Raw genomic sequence first — 20,746 nt, 5'->3', positions numbered from 1 at the left:
GATTTTTTTAATTGTTTTGGATTTTTTAATTTATTTGTTTTGATTTGTTTTGTTGTTGTTTTTTAAACTAAAATTTAAAATTAAAATTTGTTTTGGATTGTTAAAAAAATAAAATAAGAATAATAAAATCACAAAAAATTGTTTCGTATTGTTTTGATTTTTTCTTCATAAGATTTATTGTTATGAATGTCTTAAAGGCACTATGATACACTTACAATATGAAAAGTGTTAAAAGAATCCAAACATCGTGAATTACAAATTATTATTCACTGTTCATGACATGAAATTCTAAAATCCAAATAAAGGTTTTTTTTTTTATTTTATTATTATTACGGTGAAGCTACATATCACTAGCTACAAAACTATAAACCACAATATGTAATCTAAACAAAATGTTATCATCAAATTGGTAAAAAAAAAAATATGGCCAAAAATAAATGTTTGGGCACCGAATGCAAGGTAGTCTTTAAAATTCTAGTCACATGCAACGTTTCGTACTCGTGATACTTACTGCTGAACCAAATGTTCCCTTTATATTCATACTTCATCAATATGATATTGTTGAGGCAACAGAAGGACACAATAAATTGAAAATACTTTTTAGAGTCACAGTGCCATCATGAAATTAATATTAGTCAGGCAAGGAGGATATTTATGAGTTGCAGATCTCTGCAATGTTATTTTTCATGCACATAGACTTGGGTAATAAATTGTCTAGCAGTTGTAGCTGCTACAACTGTAGTTTGCTGAGTGATAGTTTGTAACTCAGGAGTCATGGTAAAGTACTCAGATGATAAAATTTTGTTTAGCCTCTCCCTCAAATCAAATTAAGATACTGCGTTATCTGGATGAATAGGATCGTCCGAGTTAACCAGCCACTGCCTTGTGTGATGAACGCAGCTCTGAAGAGCACTCTTATGAGAAAGACTTGCATTGGGTGGCCTTGAAGTCATGAGCAAACCAAACAAAGACAATGCATCGAGATCCTCTTCTACCAGGGGTTTCATCGCATCATCGGTCACATAATCATAAGATAAGCAGGAGCTTCACTCATGCATTTTTGTCCACATCATCGAGGCAAAATCATTCTGCGAAGTCACATCGAACAAATGAGCAAAGTACAAGATCTTCAAAAGCTCTGCAATGGCCTCAATAGAAAGCATGACACTATCCTTGGCAACATCTCCCTCTGCTGGAGGAGTTGCTTCACTAGTCTTCACCTCGTCACTATCCTGTGTGTCTTGGGTTCCATTCTCTGGGATACTGGAACCCTCTGTGACCACACCATCTTCAGCTGCAAGCTCCATGTTGGCGCCATTCTCTTCTAGTAACTCTTTTTCTTTCTCAGCAATCTCTTCCTTAACAGCAGCAGTAAGAGGTTGCCTAAGTTTCTCGTACTGATCGATCAATATGGCAACACTGGTCTTTGACCTCAACACATCGTCCTGCTCTTTGTTTATAACTTTATCGTGGGCTTTACTGTCCTTGATCTGTAATATCCAATTATATTCTTTTTTAAGGGCCCTAAGACGCTTGTTCATCATTGACAGAACAGGACCGTCCTTAATAAGGAAAGATCGGAAGGAACGATGGAGCCATTGGGGGATGTAGGAGTTGCTACCTCTGAGCTGGCCATTGTAGTCATCTAAAAGTGCAGCGTATGTTGAAAAATACAACGTAATCTCTTTCGCCTTCTAGATCAAACCGAAACAACCAATGAAGAGTGGCAAACGCAGCAAAATCAGGATTCTTTGGTCATGCTAGAAAATCTTGGTGCGATCTCTTCCTTATTTTATGAACTGAAACCTAATTTTCCTCATGGATTGTTTATCTCCATTACTTTTGGGATTCATTTTCATCTTGTCACTTTTCTTCAACGCAACAGGTCTTATCTTCCTCCAACGTAGCAGCTAACTTTCTCTCTTACGAAATGAAACTCCACAATTTCTATATGGCAGCATGTGCAACGTATATCTATGGTGAAAAATCCTTAACTGAAGTTGTATTTCCATACTATGACATCTCTTTAAATAAAATTCTGAAACTATCCTCGTAATCCTTTAACTGTTGATGAATTTATGGGATTAACTCTTATAGGTGGCAGAGGATTTTACACAGAATAGATCTGGAACTGAAGTCATAAAATCTGGGATTCAATTTTAAATTTTGATGCTTACCTTCACCAAGACTTCACTGCATAATTTGAGGGATTCTCTGCATAAATTACGACTTGGCACAAAATAAGCCACCTTTAAATAACCCTTCAATTCTATACGCTGCTCAACATTCCTCTTTCCCTACGCAACTCACTATTCCTTTTCAGCTATTCAAATATGGCTCTACGCAATTTCAATAGCCTATTCTTTCTCAATTCAAAGTTCTAGGCTTTTTCTACGGCTTCTACATAGCTACATAGCTACAACTAAGAGTAGCTCTATGTAATTCTCTACGACTCACAACATTCTTCTTCATCTCTCAATAGCTTTGCATTAGGCTACAGTTTTGCTTCAGCTCAGAATAATCTTTTCTCACCAATGTACAAAGTTTCTCGTATGTTGATCCCACTATGAGCGTTATGGTATCTCCGTAATCTTCATAAAAGGGAATGGTCAACTTGCTTCGGGAGATATACAACAGGTTTGGTTTTCATTTTTTTTTCTTTTTATTTATTTTTTTTTATGTTTTTCTTTATTCATTTTTATATTTTTCTTTATTCATTGTTTTATTGTTTTTTCTCATTTATTTTCTAATTTTTTTAGTAACTAAATTAAAATTGACTTGTTTTTCCTTTTTTTAAACTACAATGGTTTTATTTTGTAAAAAGAAATAAGAAAAATAAATTAAACCTTATATATGTTGTTATTTTTCTTTAATTAAAAACTTTTTATTTTTAATTTTTATTTACTTATTTTGTATTGTTTTTTTTTTAAACTAAAATTTAAATTTCTGTTCCAATTAAGAAATTAAATTTATTTCTAATGATTTTATTTTTACAAATTGAATTTCATTCTTTTTATTTTTTTTTGAAATTGAATTTTATTCTAATTTTTTTATTTTTATTTTTTATATCATTTTAAGATTGGAATCTTTTAAAAAGAATTTAAATTTTATTCTAACCCTAAAACAATATAGAATTTTTTATTGATTTAGGGTGATTTTTTAGCAAATGGAGACAATCATATTGCAATCCTAAAAACATTTATAAATGTTCTACTTTCTGATCCTCGAGATCATGCAAAAATGTAGGAGGAGAGCATACTTATTCGAGATTGAAAATATAATTCTACCTATTCTATGTTAATTGAATATTACAAACCATTACATGTAATTAAATTTCTAATGTAGCCATTCACGCAATAGTAGTAAGAATATTTTCATTTTCAATTTGCAAATTTAAAATGAAAATATACAACGATGATAGAATCTAGTTTTTGTGAGGTTGATTTAATGAAATAAAAATGAAATTTATCTAACCTCCTACTTGTTTGAAACCATCGAAACCACCTTTCGATCAGGCTTTCATAGGTGTGGTTTCCACATTGATTCAGATCATGCTGCAACTTCTCTTCGTCCTCCTCAATCTCCTGTTCAAATAATTGTTCATCGTCAGATATATAGGATTCTTTGAATGTTAATTCATTGTTTTCTTCTAGAGGAGTAGTTAAACTTTTGTTTGTTGTCAAGGTCTCTTGTTCATAAGAAGAGGAGATCCTGACACTTGCTAGGATCTGAGCGAATTGTTCCAAACTTATACTCATTGTTCTTCCATATATACATATGGATTTTTATTGTGTTTTTGCTCTTTTTTTTTAGTGAATGGGAGTTTTTGATTTGTGTTCTATTTCTATGTTTTTTGTATGAGAATAAACTTAAATGAAAATTCCTAAATGCAATTAACCCTAAATGATCCTAAATGAAAACTCTTCTTAAAAAATCTTCCTAACTAACTTACATCTAAGTTTTCATCCTTGGCAATGGCGCCAAAATGTTGGGAAATTTAATTGTCTATTAAATCCCTATCATTTAATTTATAAACTTGAGGGTTTCATAAACTGAGAAACAAACCAAAATATATGGGACCTCAGATGAAATAGCTGTAGGAAGTTTGTGTAGAATGGAAATGCAGATTACAAATCTAAACTATTAGATCTATTTTATGAAAGCATAAAAATGTTTGATGAATGGAATTATTTTACTTTAGAAGATAGAGAAGAGTCTCTTGTTCAAGAGTCCTAATTGTCCTTCTACAATCTTCCTATAATAACATTGCTAAACACCTAAGAAAGAAGGAAAGAAAGCATATAAATGAAAGGAAGTAAATATTGTTTTCAGTCCAGTTAGCTCATGGAGAAGAGTCTCCTAACTGAGGATATCCTAGTTGTCCTTCTCACATAAAAACTAGCTACTGAAAGGAAATCAATCTTCACATAAATGTAATCTAGGAAAGCATATAAGAAAGTAAATCTTGTTTCAGTTTAATCTCGCTCATGGAGAAGAAGCTCCTAACTGAGGAGATCCTGGTTGTCCTTCTCACATAAAAACTAGCTACTGAAAGGAGATCAACTTCACACAACAAAACATGGTCATAACATGAATTCATACTAGAATTATCTACAAGTATTTACGACAAAGAAATAAGATGAACATCATAATTAAAATTAGTATATTCACAACATTACTCTACAAAAAAGTGTACTTATCTCAGTATGGGGATCCTTCCATTCCTCAATGAGAACACATGAACAACTATCACACCTTAAGAATCAAACAACACTGATAACTTATGATTTGGAGAAAATGATATTATTCATGTTGAATGAAAAATCATAAGTCTGATGCTAATGAATCACTGATAGTTGTTCTCTCCACCCTTTTCCTTTGAAGGATGCCCCTATTATTTATAGATGAATTAGGGATATCTACTCAATAAATGTATATCCCTTAAACATCTACTAGACCCATACTTGTCTCAACTTATCCCGAAATACTAGATACAAATCCCATGACACATCAAAATCTCCATGATCTTTCTCCTTGGAATATGGTCCACCTCTTGAGTTGAAATTCGAATTTGATCTTGGGAGGCCACATAAGGGTGCCTTGGAAGCTTCTATATGATCTACACATGTCATCAAACTCAAGCCACTTTTAGGTATAAGAAAATATATGTTATTTCTCTAACTTTTAATCATAAATTCACTCTAAATACATAAAATTAATAACTTTGTAAAATGAAGATATGAACCATATGGTAATGGAAATATAGAGTTATGTAATGATAATGTGGTGAGATGAGGTGACAAAATGAGGATAAAGGTGAAAATGGAGTGAAAATGTATGTTAATTTGGCAGCCCAACACGTCTGTCTAATGCTCTAGCTGCTTTTATGTGCATAATGAATAGTGTGTTATGTCCTTACCTAGACAAGTTTGTTATTGTATTCATTGATTATATATTGATATATTCTAATAATGAGGAAGAAGATGTCAAAAACTTAGAAACAATATTGATATTTCTAAGAGAGCATCAGTTGTATGTCAACCTTAACAAATGTTGTTTTTTAAGACAGAGGTGACTTGGGACGTGTTCTTTCCAAAGAAGGCATAGAAGTGGATACCAAAAATATCAAAGTTATTATCCAATGGTAAACTCCTAGGAATGTGGATGAGGTTAGATCATTCATGGGGTTGGAAGGTTACTAAAAAAGGTTCATTAGGAACTTCTCATAGATTTCCTATCATATTACATCATTTTAGAGGAAGGGAAATAAATTTGAATGGATAGAGGAATTTGAAACAAGTTCTGAGCAGTTGAAATAGCTTTAGATAAATGCTACAGTTCTAAATATTGCAGACCAAAGTAAAGAGTGTGTAGTGTGTACAAATTCTTGCAAGAGGGGACTTGGTAGAGTCTTGAAGCAAGAGGGGTAGGTAGTATGCTACGAATCAAGGAAATTGAATGAGCATATGTAGAATTATGTTAGACGTGATCTTCACTTGGCAGTGATAATACATGAATTGAAGATGTCTATACACTACCTTCCTAGCAGGAGGTTTGTACTAATGATCGACCATGATGGTCTGAGATACTTATTTGACCAACCAAATCTGAATTCCAGACAAGCTAGATGCTTAACCTTGATCATTGAGCTTGACTTTGATATCAGTTACATTAAAGGGAAAGAGAACACGATAACAGATACTATTAATAGAAGGGTAAATGTAAATCGTATAGCAGCTACGATTTCTTATGGGGAATATTTACAGGATCAAATTTTGCAAGAAGTTCTACAAGATGACAAGTACATGGAGCTTAGGAACAAGTTACATTAAAATAGTGTAAGTGATGAGGATGTGGACTATCATCTCAAAATGGACGGTTTGGTCATATATAGGGACAATATCTATGTATCGAGCAACAATAAGCTTAATAAGATTATTTTGAGAGAATTTCTGGCTAAGTTATATTCAACTCATCTAGGATATTAGAAGAAACCGATAGCAGTGAAGAAATTATACTATTAGCCAAATTTCAACAAGGAAGTGGCAGAGGTTGTGGCTAGATGTTTGGATTTTCAACAAGTAAAAGAATAGGGAAAGCATCTAGTTGGTATACTATAGCCGATTCTGATTCTAGAGTGGAAATTGGAGGTCATTAACATGGATTTAATTATAGGTTTTCTGAGGACATCCAAACAACATGATCTATTATGGTTGTGGGTGATAGGTTAAAAAAGGTAGTGCACGTCATTCAAGTGAAGTCTTCTTATTCATCTAGTGATGTAGCATAGGCTTTTATCAGAGATATAGTGAGATTTCGTGGTGTATCGAAGAAGATTGTGTTAGACAAGGATGCTAAGTTTAATTCCATGTTTTGTAAGGAGTCATTTGTTGGTTTTGGTATAGAGTTAGCCTTCAACAAATCTTATCATCTGTATATATACATGGATAAATAGAGAGGGTCAATAGGATTTTGGAGGACATGTTGAGAATGTATGTTATTGTAACACCCTCCTCCCACAATTACCCAAGAAAACTGGTCCACTCAGGTAAACATGTGACGTGAGGCTACTATGATGTGATTCAACTCACCATCTATAGTTAAGGAAGTGGAACTAACATGAAAAGACAAATTTGACCTTCCATAGATGCTACAAAACCTCCAGGATTTAACCAACCCTCCTAGGTGATGAACCTTTGAGACAACATGCCTTTTCACTACCATAGAGCCTCAATCACTCCCATGAAAAGTCATGCATGTGACTGGGGCCTTCAATTCACTCCCATAGAAATGAATCCATGTGACTGTGGCCTTTCTTAGACAGTTCTATGCCAGCCACCTCAAATGTTGTGCCACATTTCCAAGGTTAGGACATAGGCCACAACCCAGAACTTCAGGAAACTTCCAAAAATGATAAATAACATTGCACCAATATTAGTAATGTAAACATGTTATCACTTACTTGATTGGACCCCTACTATCCATGACAGGAATTTCATCAAATGTGTCACAAATATGTAATCTGCAAGTCCTAACAACATATAGGAGCATAAGAGTCTCATACTTATCCGATATTCATAAAGAAGCATTGATGCCTTATCACAATAGCTAAATTATCATCTATTAGGTCATATGTTCATTATTCATTCGTTTTCTAATGAAAACATGATGATATCCACATCAACTCTATCATAAAACACACTCATAACCAACATATAACCAACAAAAATAAGAAAGGATATACCAATCATATTAGTCACATATGAACCAATATATTTACACATGAAATACCAAGGAGAAAGAGATCTTATTAATGAATGCATAATCCAACCAGGTATGACACTTCCATAAACCACCTGACCATATATTTTTTGAACCAAATTTTTCTTTCAACCAATGACCCTCATGACTTATTCCAAGCATGAATGTGAGATATCATAAAACAACTCAATAAAAACCAAACCAAGGCTTCCAGAGCCCAAACCACCTCAAATATCAACTAATGATTCCACATGATGATAGAACATCACTAACCATCACTAGATTGGTATCTAACCAAGCTTCCCAGGGCCCTTCAGTGTTTGTTCCAACCAAGGCTTCCAAGACTAGTAACATAACCCACAACTGTTGTCGGGCTTCCAAAGCATTTTTCCAACTAGGGATTCCAGGACTAGTAACTCAACCCACCAAAGGCTTCTAGAGCATTTTTTTAACCAATTCTTCTAGGAGTAATAACTCAACCCAAGTTGTTACAAGGATTCTAGAGCGTTTGTCCAACCAAGGCTTCTAGGAACTAATAAATAACCCATAACCAAAGGAACACGAGAACAAATAAAAAAACAAAGATAAAATCCATAACACCATGGATATCTAGGAAATGCCAAGGATAAGCTAATCCATTGTTAATATAGACAATCCTCCATGCCAATGACATATCATGATAAAGAAACCACATGAATGTGTCATGCATGCCAAAACTAGCAAGGAAATCATACATGTAACTTGGTACATGCAAGAAAAACCCATTGTAATTGCTGATCTCAATACCCTCTTGTGATTTCTTGCTTTTCCTTTTCCTTCTTGTTGGACACCTAATCCTAAATGGGTTAGTGTGGAAGCTGAATAGAATAAGTAGTCCAAGAGACCTTGGGATGTGAAATCCAACGGTCACATGTTGTACTATAAATGTATATCTCTTGTTAATAAAAAATGTACTCTCCTGATTATATTTCATATTGTTCTTGATCCCATGTGTGTTTAACATGGTATCAGAGTAGGCGATTGCTGGTCTTGCTCCAATTTAAGCCACTAATTTCTGTGGTCATTTTCTATGAGTTTGTTTTGTCCTCTCTATCTACTGCACAGTCTTCCTGCCTAAATTTAGAAAGCATTGAGAGAGGAATGGTTTCAGCACTGGAATATTGTCTAAAGAAGTTTCGGTGGAATATTGTCATGTTGGGTTGAACAGTTGATTTGTGCATTGCTCCTGCTTTGTAAGAAACACAGGTATTCTAAATTTGTACACTGCTCAGGGATTCTGGTCACCGGTTTGGGATTCGTATCTAATGCCTCCACGCAGGAACGAGGAACGAGGTTGTTCTTAAATAATTTCTTGAACGCTGCTATCAAAGTCTGAAGTATGTTGAACGCTGCTATACTCTGCTAATATATTGCTCCACCAGGTTTACTCATTAAATGTGTTTGAGAATGCCTTCCTATCACTTTATTCATCATTGAACTTTGTTAATTGAGGTTCATCTGCAGCTACAATAAATAAATTGTTGTCTTCAGAGACGATGCTTTGGTTTCTATAATGGGAATTCAATTGACATTCAAGAGAATATACACTCGTGAATGATTGCTCTAGCCTGGGTCGATAGATTTGAAATCAGATGGTCGTCTGTATCCACCATTTGAGGTGATGCTTGGAGAACAAAATCGAAATGCATGAAAAGGCAGATACTGCCAGTAAGGAAGGACATAAAAAAACGCAGATGTTGTATTTGACGAGAACAGCAAACCCACTAGAGTTATGTATGATGGAGATGTTTGTCACCGTGCTGATTGAAGTTTACACATTAAAGTGATCTGTTTGAGTTGTTCATCATTATAAATTGCTGGTTGTTATATACTGTGGTTGGAACACCAACCTTTGGGCATTATTAAATTGCTGTAAACCACTGCTTGAAAAATCAGAAGTACACAAAATACCTACAGCCCTATGTATGGGACATGTTTGACAAATTCTTGTTTACTGTAGCTGCTATTCAATTACCTCAATTTCTGAGCTTAGGTAAAGGCATATTAGTAGTTCTAAGGTTGTGCTAAGAAAGCACCTCTCACCATTCTTAATCACTAGACAATTATCCAAAGAGGGTTCACGCTCTCCCATGCACCTGAATTTTCCCTTACAGCAGTCAAATCTACTTCTAGAACTGATTCGAGACATCTAGACCAAGACTGGAGTGGAGACAAGCATTTCTGGACAACGCTATATCAGACGACCGGGCATTTGAGGGCTTCATAATGTGGTTCCTGACAAGGGCATCTTCTGGAGCAGCTCGAGGTGACTCTTCCTCTTCCACATGGACAGGTATGCCAGCAATCAAAATCTACTATATAGAGGATGGTGGAGAGAGCTGGTGATAATGAGACCATGCTTTTTAGGCTTTAAATGTGAATGACGAGATCCAACATGTCATTTCGAAGTTTAAAGAAATGAAGGCCCCCACATCTCAATCTGCACCTGAATATACAATGCTACACTGGTATATAACGCTCTCCGCGCTGTCCCGGCTGACATCTCATTGAAAACGCTGGCCTGGCATCTCATGCAGTTTTAATATGTAACGTTGGTTTTGATTCAAAACGAAATCCCCGAATTCCTATTCTGGCTTGGGAATTTTATCTTCCCAAGGAAACCTAACGCTCCTGCGCACTTGAGCTCTGGCAATTTGCTGACATTAATGATTGCCACCGCTATGCTCGATTGAACCGTTTGCATCTTGTCCCAACTCAATTACCATATCAGTGCCATTCTGCCAAAACTTCTGTGCTTGGCATCCACTCAGTGATAATCAACCTTTTCATTAATCTGCTCAATGACTTGGAATCCGCTCGACTGCAATCAATTGTTTCATTAATGTGACTACAGATTATGTTCATTATTTAATTTCAAAGGCGTTGCCCGCATGTTCGTTTTTGGGTATCACTGAGGATTGCAGATTCATCCTCGTTTTGTACTGAAGATGACAACGCTGTCAATTTTCATACCCTGTTACCGCAGTGGTCACCCAAGATTGGGCCCAGGTCAAGCTAACAATGGTCTTTGAGGGGATTTTCCAATAGGTTTAAGTGGGCAAGAGCCATGTGAAAAATAGAGCGGGACATCACCACTATTAAAGAGCTTGCAGATGGGAGTCAAATGTTTTCTTTTGGAGCATCTCATTCATCAGGAAACAGGAGGAGAGAAACTGATTTTTCCTCATCACATGTGGAACACATGGCATTAAGCAACAGTTCCTTCCCAAGGAGAATGCCCTCTAATTTCAATAGACAATCCCCAATTCCAATTTCTGCAGTTAAAAAGGAAGGAGGGCGTATTCGGAACAGAAAGCAGGAGAACAATGATGCTGAAAAGGTGCAAAATAATTTTGATTTAGAGAATGTTACTGGAGAAACTGATAATGTAAACCACAGTAAAAGAGATCATCGCCTTTCTCTGAGATCATCATCTACATATGCGAGGAGATCTCCAATGTCATCTCTTAATGATGGATCCAATCCAGATATGAATAAATCATCTAACTCATCTGTTGAAGGTGACATTGTTGCTCTCTTTAGGCGAATACAGGCTGAGTCTACTATTTCAAAAGAAAATCCGGGAAATGATAAGAAAAATAGTAACATTTCTTCAAAATCTAAGAAATCCGCAGATTCTGTTTTAAGAGTGTTATGTCAATACCCTGACAAACCTAAGGAGGAAATTGAAGAAGAGCCTAACCAAAAAATATCATTTATGGGAGGCTATGAGAAATTGGCGACAAACATAGATTCTTCAAGAAAGCAATAAAAAAAGTCCGAAGAAATTGAAGAAGAATCTAACCAAAACATATCATTATTGGGAGGATATGAAAAAATGACTACAATTACTCAAGTATTAGAGTTAATGAAAACTCTTATACAATCTACTGTTGATGACACATTACAAATAAGCAAAGGCTCTCTCTCTGAAATTCAGACATGTCTACAAAATGCATAGGAAAATATCGATTTTTTGCAGCTTGAATCTCAGCTACAGTAAGAAGAACTAAAATAGAAGAGTCATTCTGAACATGTTTCTGTTCAGAACAATGAAACAGACTCCCATAAACAGCAAGTCAATATTGTTCAAGTTCATTCAGATCTAGTGCCCAATAAAGTAGCAATTGTACATGCACATGCAGAAACTCAGTCTGCACTTCCTAAGCCCAACATCAGACCTTGGGAATAGCTTGTCCACAACAAGCACATAACTGGTCTTGGATATGACAAGGACTTGTCCTTTCATATTCCAGACTACTCAAAGCCCATTTAGTTTTAGAGCGCTGGATTCATTCATGATAGTTCACCTGCTCTTCATGATAGTTCACCTCCAGTTGTTCCAGATTCTGCTCCTCTTCCACAGCAACAACAACAACAACAACGAGAACAACAGATTGTGAAATGCCAACACTGTGACCGAGTTGGCCATCTAAAAGATCGTTGTTTTGATCTTCATCCATGTAAGCACTGTCATAAAACCAACCATTCTTCACACAGATGCTTCAGAAACAAATTTCCTGCAAGAACAAAGATTCATCTTGGATGGATCGCTTCTTGGCAATGGGCATAAACAGCCAAGAAGATATTCCAAACACATGTCAGAACTTGTTCTCAAGTATTAAATAGTCTTGCAGTTGAGTTTTCTCCATCATCTCACCTTGTATCTGACAGGGGGGAAATGATGGTCATCTACAAGCTTCAAAGTCACATCAAGCGAGCCTGAGCCACAACCTGCCACCCCAATTTCAGAGTTGTAGCCAGAAACAAAGATGCCCGTGAACATGCCTTCAGTTGGCAATATGGGACACTTCCTCTAGCAGAAGAATTCAACTTCTTGCCAGTTTTGGAAGAGTTCTAGGAACGAAATTGAGAACACTTCCTCTAGCAGAAGACTCCACCTTCTTGCTAGCTTTGGAAGAGTTCTAGGAATTGCATTAAGCATTCCAGAGTTGTTGGTCATCCCTAAACCATCATAGGTTGAGACTTCCCTTTTCAGGTTGAAGTTCTCCCTTTTATGTGGGGTGAGACCTCCCTTTATTGGTTGAAGGTCTCCCTCTTTAAAACAATAGGATCACTTCCTCTAGCAAAAGACTTCAGTTTCTTGCCAATTTTGGAAGAGTTCCGGGAACTGCACTAAGCGTTCTAGTGTTGGTGGTCATCCTTAAACCACCGCCCTTTATACCAACATTTCATAGAGCACATTCAACCTAGTGCTGCCATGCATTTTTTGCACATTTTGTATTACAGCTCTCTTCTTGGACTCATACATAACCCTTCGGATTAAGGGGGGAATGTTGGACACCTAATCCTAAATGGGTTAGTGTGGAAGCTGAATAGACTAAGTAGTCCAAGAGACCTTGGGATGTGAAACCCAATGGTCACATGTTGTACTATAAATGTATATCTCTTGTTAATAAAAAATGTACTCTCCTGATTATCTTTCATATTGTTCTTGCTCCCATGTGTGTTTAACACTTCTTGCTCCAAATCCCACGTATTCCACACTCCTCCAAGGGTGATCCAAGAAAACTTTGTGTCCCAGAGTATGAGAAAGAGTAGAAAATGAGAGCTCCAAAACTAAACTAAAAAAAAAAACTACAAATTTATTCTCAAAATCCTTTTTGTTAATGAGGCCTCTATTTTCTTCAATTTTCCATTATTTTCCTTTGTTTTCCTCCTCACATGTGACATGTGACCTTTCACCTTCTGTTTCTCCTAATTTCCATTATTTTCATAAATAAAACACCATGACCATGGTTATTATTTTTCCTTTATTAGCTTTATTACATGGATTTTTTACCAAGGTCGTTACAAAACCCGCCTCCTTAGGGGAACACCATCCTTAGTGTTCAATGACACCCACAACCAACAATATTGTTGAAAGAAAAATAAATTTCCCATGGAGATTTATAACTTATCTCGTTGTAGTATTTACAATGATCAACCTACTATGAAGAAAACCAACATGAGAAACATAACAACATGACAACCATAATGACATGACACCCATACCACTTATTGGATATTTATAACATAGCTCGTGGTTGTATTTACATTGATATACATATAACAAAAACATTCACTCAACCAATGAATAAAGAAGGATACATAGCCCACATCTAATTAGTCATCTCCCATTTAGCTTCATCGAGCCCAAAGTGCTTCCACTCCACTTTAACATACTCAATTGTTCAGTTCTGGAGCATGAGCATCTTTCTCTACAAAATGCATTGAGGTTTCAGCCAAATTTTTGTTTCTGTTTGTAAGGTCAATTTACTAAGTAAACTAACACATGTGTTTTACTTGTCAATCTGGGTTTGTAGACTTGGAAGCATGTCCAAAATATATGGATTTTAGGTGAAATCAAATTAGGAAGGTAAGACTATAAAGTTAAATGAAGGGAATATTACAAATATAATCTAAGTTTTAAGAGACTAACAAGTTTCGTGTTCAATATGCAGCAAGCAAGAGAAGAAGCTCCTAACTTAGGAGATCCTAGATGTCCTTCCTCACAATACTGCCAAGAGGAGAAACTAAAGATCAATGGTCTATAATGTGTAGATAGAAAAAGAAGAGGCTCCTAACTTAGGAGAAGTTGGTTTTCCTTCTTCACAGATCCACTCCAATATCATTACTATTGCATCAAATAAAACTAAAATTCAAGAAATAATACAAGAAATGCAAAACAAATGATTTTAGCTATAATTCATAACCTGATAGAAAGAGAATTTTAATTAAATTCTTGTTTGTAATTTCACATGAAAATTTGATTTTAAACTATCATCATCCCAAACTCACACAAAAAAAATCACACATCTAAATAACTGAAGCATAAATCTAAAACAAGAAATATTGAAATAAAAATTATGCTAATGTAATCAAAGTGTACTTAGCTCAGTATGGGGGGCCTCCAACCTTGCCTTGTACATCTAAGGAACTCTCAATCACAACTAACTTATGAAAATATCCACCTCATGAACAACAAGTTAAAACAGTAGAAAGTATTCTTCAAATTATCAAAAGGTCTCCAATAGTCTGAATACAAATTACATACATGAATAGTTCATAAACTCAATTTAAATAAGAAAATTATCAACAAAATTAGATAAAATATATCTAACAATATTTATCTATCCTAATCCATCCATCTAAGTCAAACTCATTAAGTCTGGTTCACAAAATTAGGCAAAATCCCCAAAAATAATATTTTGTCCCTTTTAATAGGGATTTGTGAATGATAGGTCAATTTTGACTAGCATCGACCGAGGTTGCATTTGCTTAGTTTGATAGAAACAATAGGTGTTCATCCATCTGTGGTTCCCAAGATTTCCAAATATGGGCTCATATCTTGCCCAGTTGTCCTATACATATGACTTTAACGGAGCTATTACAGGAATTTTTAGTGCAGTCCAAATTTACTCTTAAAACCCAATTTTTGAAAAATCTCTAAAAAATGAAAAACTTAATTTAGTTACATGAAGATGAAAAATAAGAGTGAAATGAAGGATAGTTAAGTGAAATATGATGGAATATGGTGGTAAATGGATGAGTTTAGAATAGGCAAAAATGACCAAAATTGAGGGCCAACATCTACCCCTTGCTGATACTCAAGCATGTCCTCATGCTTGCTTCCTCCATTTAGACCTTCTGAGTGATTTTTCCCTTGTTATACCTTAACCTGTAGCCTCCTCCTGTGTATCTTGAAGTAAAATATCAATGCCCCCATGTTCCTCTACTTTGTAGATGGCATCTTTTACTTTTTGTTTTTCATATTTCTATTGCCATAACTTCTTCTCTTTTAGTCGTCTATAGGCTTGTTCAGAAACAAGCATGTTCTATGTTTCAAGATTTTTTATTTTCTTGTTCATTTTCTTGTTTTATTGGACTATTTTGTTATTGTTTTCTATTATGAAACCAACTCACAGAAAGATAGAAAAGATAGATCAACGCCTTAGAATTCAGCCTCTTCGAGGGGGAAACCTCCTTTACATTAAACAAATGAATGATTCTTTGATGATTCAAATTACAAAACCTCCTTCCTATATATAGGAGTCTAAGGAGTCATAATATAACCCAGCCGACCTAACAATAATAATATAAAGGCACAAAAAAAATAATAGAAGGATTCTATGGGGCATAGTAATAACAATATGAGGATAATAGGGGCACAACAATATTAATAAGGGATACAACTACAATAGTAATGGGGTAATCACTAGTATTATAGGTACCTAACATGTCCCTCTCCTTCAAAAAAGTGTTGTCCTCAATGCTTGAGTAGTTCTGGATGCTTCTGTATAAAATTCTCATCCTCCCATGTGGAATCATCAGCGGATAAGTTCTTCCACTTGATGAGATACTCTAAAATTGATCAATTTCGTAGCTGTCGAGTTCTTATTTCTGTGACTACTTCCGGTTCCAATATAATTTTTCCTTCCTCATCAAGTTTTGGCAATATTGTTTGAACTGGGAACTTTTTGCCTATAACCTTCTTTAAACATGAAACATGGGAAGCTGGGTGCACTCAAGAAGCTGCAGGAAGCTCCAATTTGTATTCCATAGTACCAATCTTTTGCAACACCTTGTACAGACCATAATACTTTGGTGATAATTTATTATCCTTCTTAGCTTGCTTGAGGGACATTTGTTTATATGGTTGTAGCCATAGTGTTATAGACATTTTTGTGCCTTACAGCTCTAAGCATGAAATGTCCATAATCCAAGGGATCCAAAGTCCCTAAAAGTGTTGTTCCTACCCCTAAAGGAACAAGGTCAACCAATGACAGCTTCTCCCAGAAGTTCTCCACGAGAAACTACTCAGAACTAGTCAAATCAGGATCAATTCAGAAGCTCCACTAGCTGCCTGCATTGCAAAGCACCCAAATACACTCGCTAGGTGCATTGCAACGCACTTGAATGCACTACCCAGGTGCGCTGAGCGGGAAATGACAAGTGGCAGAGTCATTCAACGAGGTGGAGAGACAATGGAAGCTTCCAGAATCTTCTCCAATGACACTTGCCTCACTGAGTTCTACCAGTGATGAGTAAGAGGCTCTCAGTCTCCAAGTGGAAGCAAGAACTGACAGAGAGAAGCCACAAGTCAAAACATAAGCTGACTCATCCTCTCTGCTTACATCTATATATGGATCCCTCATCCTAGAGATCCAGAGGCTGGAATTTTGTACTTTGCAGAGAATTGTTGTTGGTTTTAGATTAAGATTAGTACATTGGGTGATTTATGCTTTGTTGGAGGAGAGGAAGGGATTCCTTTGCTGGGAGGTAGATGCTGGATCGAGACTCACTTGGTTGTATCTCCTCTTGGACTTTCTTATCATATCAATAAAATTATTTGAGTTTATCCTACATGCTGTGTATCAATGATGTTTTGTTATATTTGCATGTTTAGCTTAATCTGATCCTAAGCTTTTTATGAATGTAAATCTATGTCTTCGTGTAGTTTCTCTCTTCTGTGATCTTGCAGGAATTCGGTGAAGCTGGGCCGGTAAGAGAGCAGGCAGTGGGAAGAAAACAAAGAGAAGAGTGATTGGATCAACAAACTAGCGAAAGACACAGGTTAGTAACATCCTTCCTCTTCATCTACATTTCATAAAGAAGAATACTCAAGTAGTTTTCCTTGTTTGTTGCTAAGGCACTATCACACCTTAGAGTGGGATAGGGGCGTTCTGAATAGATACTTTTCCCAACAGCAAATTGGCGACTCGGAGTCGCCTCAACAACCAAGGGTTGTATATTCAACGCAACCAGTCCACCCTGTGTCGGATATTCCCACTATGCCTTCTATGATGACTGCATCGCAAGTACAAGCGCTACCTGTTGTATGTCAACCCCAAGTTTCTCAGGTTGCAATACAACAACCTCTTGTCTCAATGACTCAATCACAACCTCAGGTTAGTGACTCCTTATCTGGAGCGACTCATGCTCAAACAAGTTCTATGACTCCTCATCTTGGTTAATCATCCAGTATTGGACAACAGCAAATGGTCCAACAACCAGGGCTGGTTCAATATCAACAACCACAACTCCAACAATCATATCAAGGACCTGAGCAACAAGTCTTTGTAAGTAATGGGCAACTACATTTCCAAAGCGGTTATCAACAACCATACTATAATGGTTATGCCCATCAACCTTGTCAAAGCTGCCAGCATCAAATACATTATACTGGTATGCAAAGACCCACTGCTCAGATGATTCCATCTTATCCTGGGTATGCTTCGCCTAACTTGAATCAATAGTTGCCCTTTGTAGCAACTCTAGAATTACCAGATCTAAACCGGCTGACGAATGATCCAATTGCTTATGCCCCTTGGTGGCCAGCGATTCCGCATAAACTTCCATCAGATATTCCTAAATTTAATGGAAATCTGGGTGAAGATCCGTCGAATCATGTGATGATCTTTCATCTGTGGTGTTCATCAAACACCCTAAACGATGATTCGATTAGGCTTCGCTTTTTTTAGAGGACGTTAACGGGTCCAGCGGCAAAATGGTATATTGAATTGCCTAGAGCTTCGTTCGACAACTTCAGTACCTTAGCCACAACCTTTTTAACCCATTTTCAATTACCGATAAGGTATGAAACGGGAACAAAAATCCTAACCAACTTCAAACAGACAACGGCCACTCACATATTTGATCATATACATGAGTGGCGACGTCGTCGTAGGATGGTAAAAATGTACGTTCCCGATCAGCTATTAGCTGAATGGTTTATCAAGTCTTTACTTCCTACAATCACGGAAGATGTGGCAAAGGGGGGAGTCGTAACGGAAGAGCAAGTCATCGCTCGTGCGCAATATCTGGACTTGGTCTATACTCAGTCTGGCACGCTCTACGACAAAATACCTGACGCCCCTAGGCCCGAATTCTCAATTCCTCCTCCTCCTAAACCAAACAATGACTCTCACGCCGGCAATGGCGTGATTGGCATGACAAACGCGAAATCGACAAAGGCTACATCCAAGAAAGCTCGTAAGATTTCAGATCAAAATGCAAAAGATGAAATTATTGCTTCGGAAGTAAATGTCGTATCAGCAGATAAGGGCAAAGAAACCAAACAACCAGGAAGCAAGAAGAAACAAAGCAAAGGGAAGAAGAAGAAACAGGGTGAGAAATCTCCTGAAAAAACTTCTTCAAACCCTCCTGGAAATAGGAAACCCCCCGCGGGATGTCACATATGTGATGAGGATCATTGGACCTCACAATGTCCATACAAAGCTGAGCTTAAAAGATTCTTTAAGAGTTTGAAAACCTCCGTTGTTTTAACTGATCCGTTTCCAAATCCAGGAACAAATCCGGTTGATAGTGGAAATTCTTCCCCGTCGCAAGTGCTAATGTTGTCGATCTCGAAGCAGCAAAATGATGCTTTGATTTCGACAAGGAACAAAGATAACGGGAATCCGCAGCTGTCGAACGACAAGGATAAAGATCAACCAAGTAGTTCGACAACAACTTCGACAGAAGTTGTACCACCCATCATTCCTGAATTAACAATAAAACTGCCAAAGGGAGTAGTACACAAGTCGACATTTAATCCACGCGCTAGAGCGGCGCAGCATTATAGCATAGTGGAAGATTTGGCCCAATCGCCATCCGCTATGTCAACTCTTGAAGTACTACAAAATTGCCCATCCCAAAGGCAGGATTTGTTATCAGCCACTGGTGGGGTTGATCCTAAGGATTCCAATCTTGTATCCTTCGACCACAAAGGATATGATCCTCAGTTACCAGCCCAACTAGCTTTCCTTATTCAAGTGAAAGCCCTCAACAAAACTGTTCATCGAACAATTATTGATGAGGGGGCATCTACATGTATTATGTCGATGAGTTGCTGGAAAACTTAAGGATCTCCAACCTTGTCGCGGTTTGCGACGACGTTAAAAGCATTTGACGGAAGGACATATACCCCATATGGTATCCTAAATAACTTGAAAGTTGAACTAGGAGGGAAAACAGTAGAAATAGATGTTGAAGTCATAGATGGGAACCTTGATTACAACATCCTACTAGGAAGATCATGGATATATGCCATGGAAGCTGTTGTGTCGACCTATTTCAGAAAGATTGCATTTCCCTTTCAAGGAGGGATTACAATCGTCGATCAGCAAAACTTCCTCCCCAATGGTTCTCAATTTACTGGAAGCATTCCAATGATCCATGGAAGCAATCATTCGCTCCAAAATATCGGAGTAGGTCTCCTAAAAGACCCTGCCTTAATGGGTACTTTTTCCCTACCACCTCCGAGTAATCTGGTGGAAGTGGCCACAGTGGAATATGAAACCTTCTATATCTAATGGATTTGGACTCCGAGGACGGTTCTTATCTCGTGTCAACCTCGTTAAAAAATGAAACAAGGAGTCATGAGGATAGTTCTTTTACTGTGTCAACCTCATTGAAAAATGAAACAAATCCCCTTTTCAAATCTCAAAGGTAAACCTTCATTCCAACCACCGAGTTGAATGCAATGAAGCTTAGGGGGCATGCACCTCGTTTTGTGTTATTATGCTGGGGGCATAGAAACTTATCATCGAGCAGTTTTAGCGCATAGTTCATGCTCGTTAAAAAATAAACATAAGATCGAGCAAGTGTTTCAATCCGCGTTTAAGCTCGTTAAAAAGTGAACTATCCTCCGGTAAATAACCACCGTGAATGTAACATTATCAGCCATTAAAACCTTGGTCGTGTTTGCACCATCACCTCCAATTTTCCATTGGCCATTCATTCACCTCCATTTGATTGTTTACCCATTTTGAGGAACAACTCCGAAGAGTGATTTCACTAGCCATCCTTGTGACACTGCTGTGCTTGGAAAATTCCAACCCTTACCTGGAATCAGCTGCTACCCATTTTTATCACTCGTTCCTCAAAAGACGAGTCTTCTTTAAGCTCTTTTCATCTGACTCATAAAATGTGAAAAGATTGC

General features: G+C 36.8%; 2 pseudogenes; one reads left to right on the top strand and one right to left on the bottom strand.

Annotated features, from left to right (window-relative positions):
• Positions 1-677: 677 nt before the first annotated feature.
• LOC149186632 (uncharacterized) lies at positions 678-1,636 on the bottom strand (annotated as a pseudogene).
• Positions 1,637-10,748: 9,112 nt separating this feature from the next.
• LOC149186631 (uncharacterized) overlaps positions 10,749-20,746 on the top strand; it is a 74,975-nt pseudogene continuing 64,977 nt past the window's right edge.

Source organism: Pinus tabuliformis, chromosome 3_1 (assembly GCF_031772625.1).
Source record: "Pinus tabuliformis cultivar Carrire ecotype Pingquan chromosome 3_1, CPIR1, whole genome shotgun sequence".
NCBI lineage: Eukaryota > Viridiplantae > Streptophyta > Pinopsida > Pinales > Pinaceae > Pinus > Pinus tabuliformis.
Note: the sequence above shows the minus strand (reverse complement) of the source record. Positions and strands in the feature narration are given on the sequence as shown.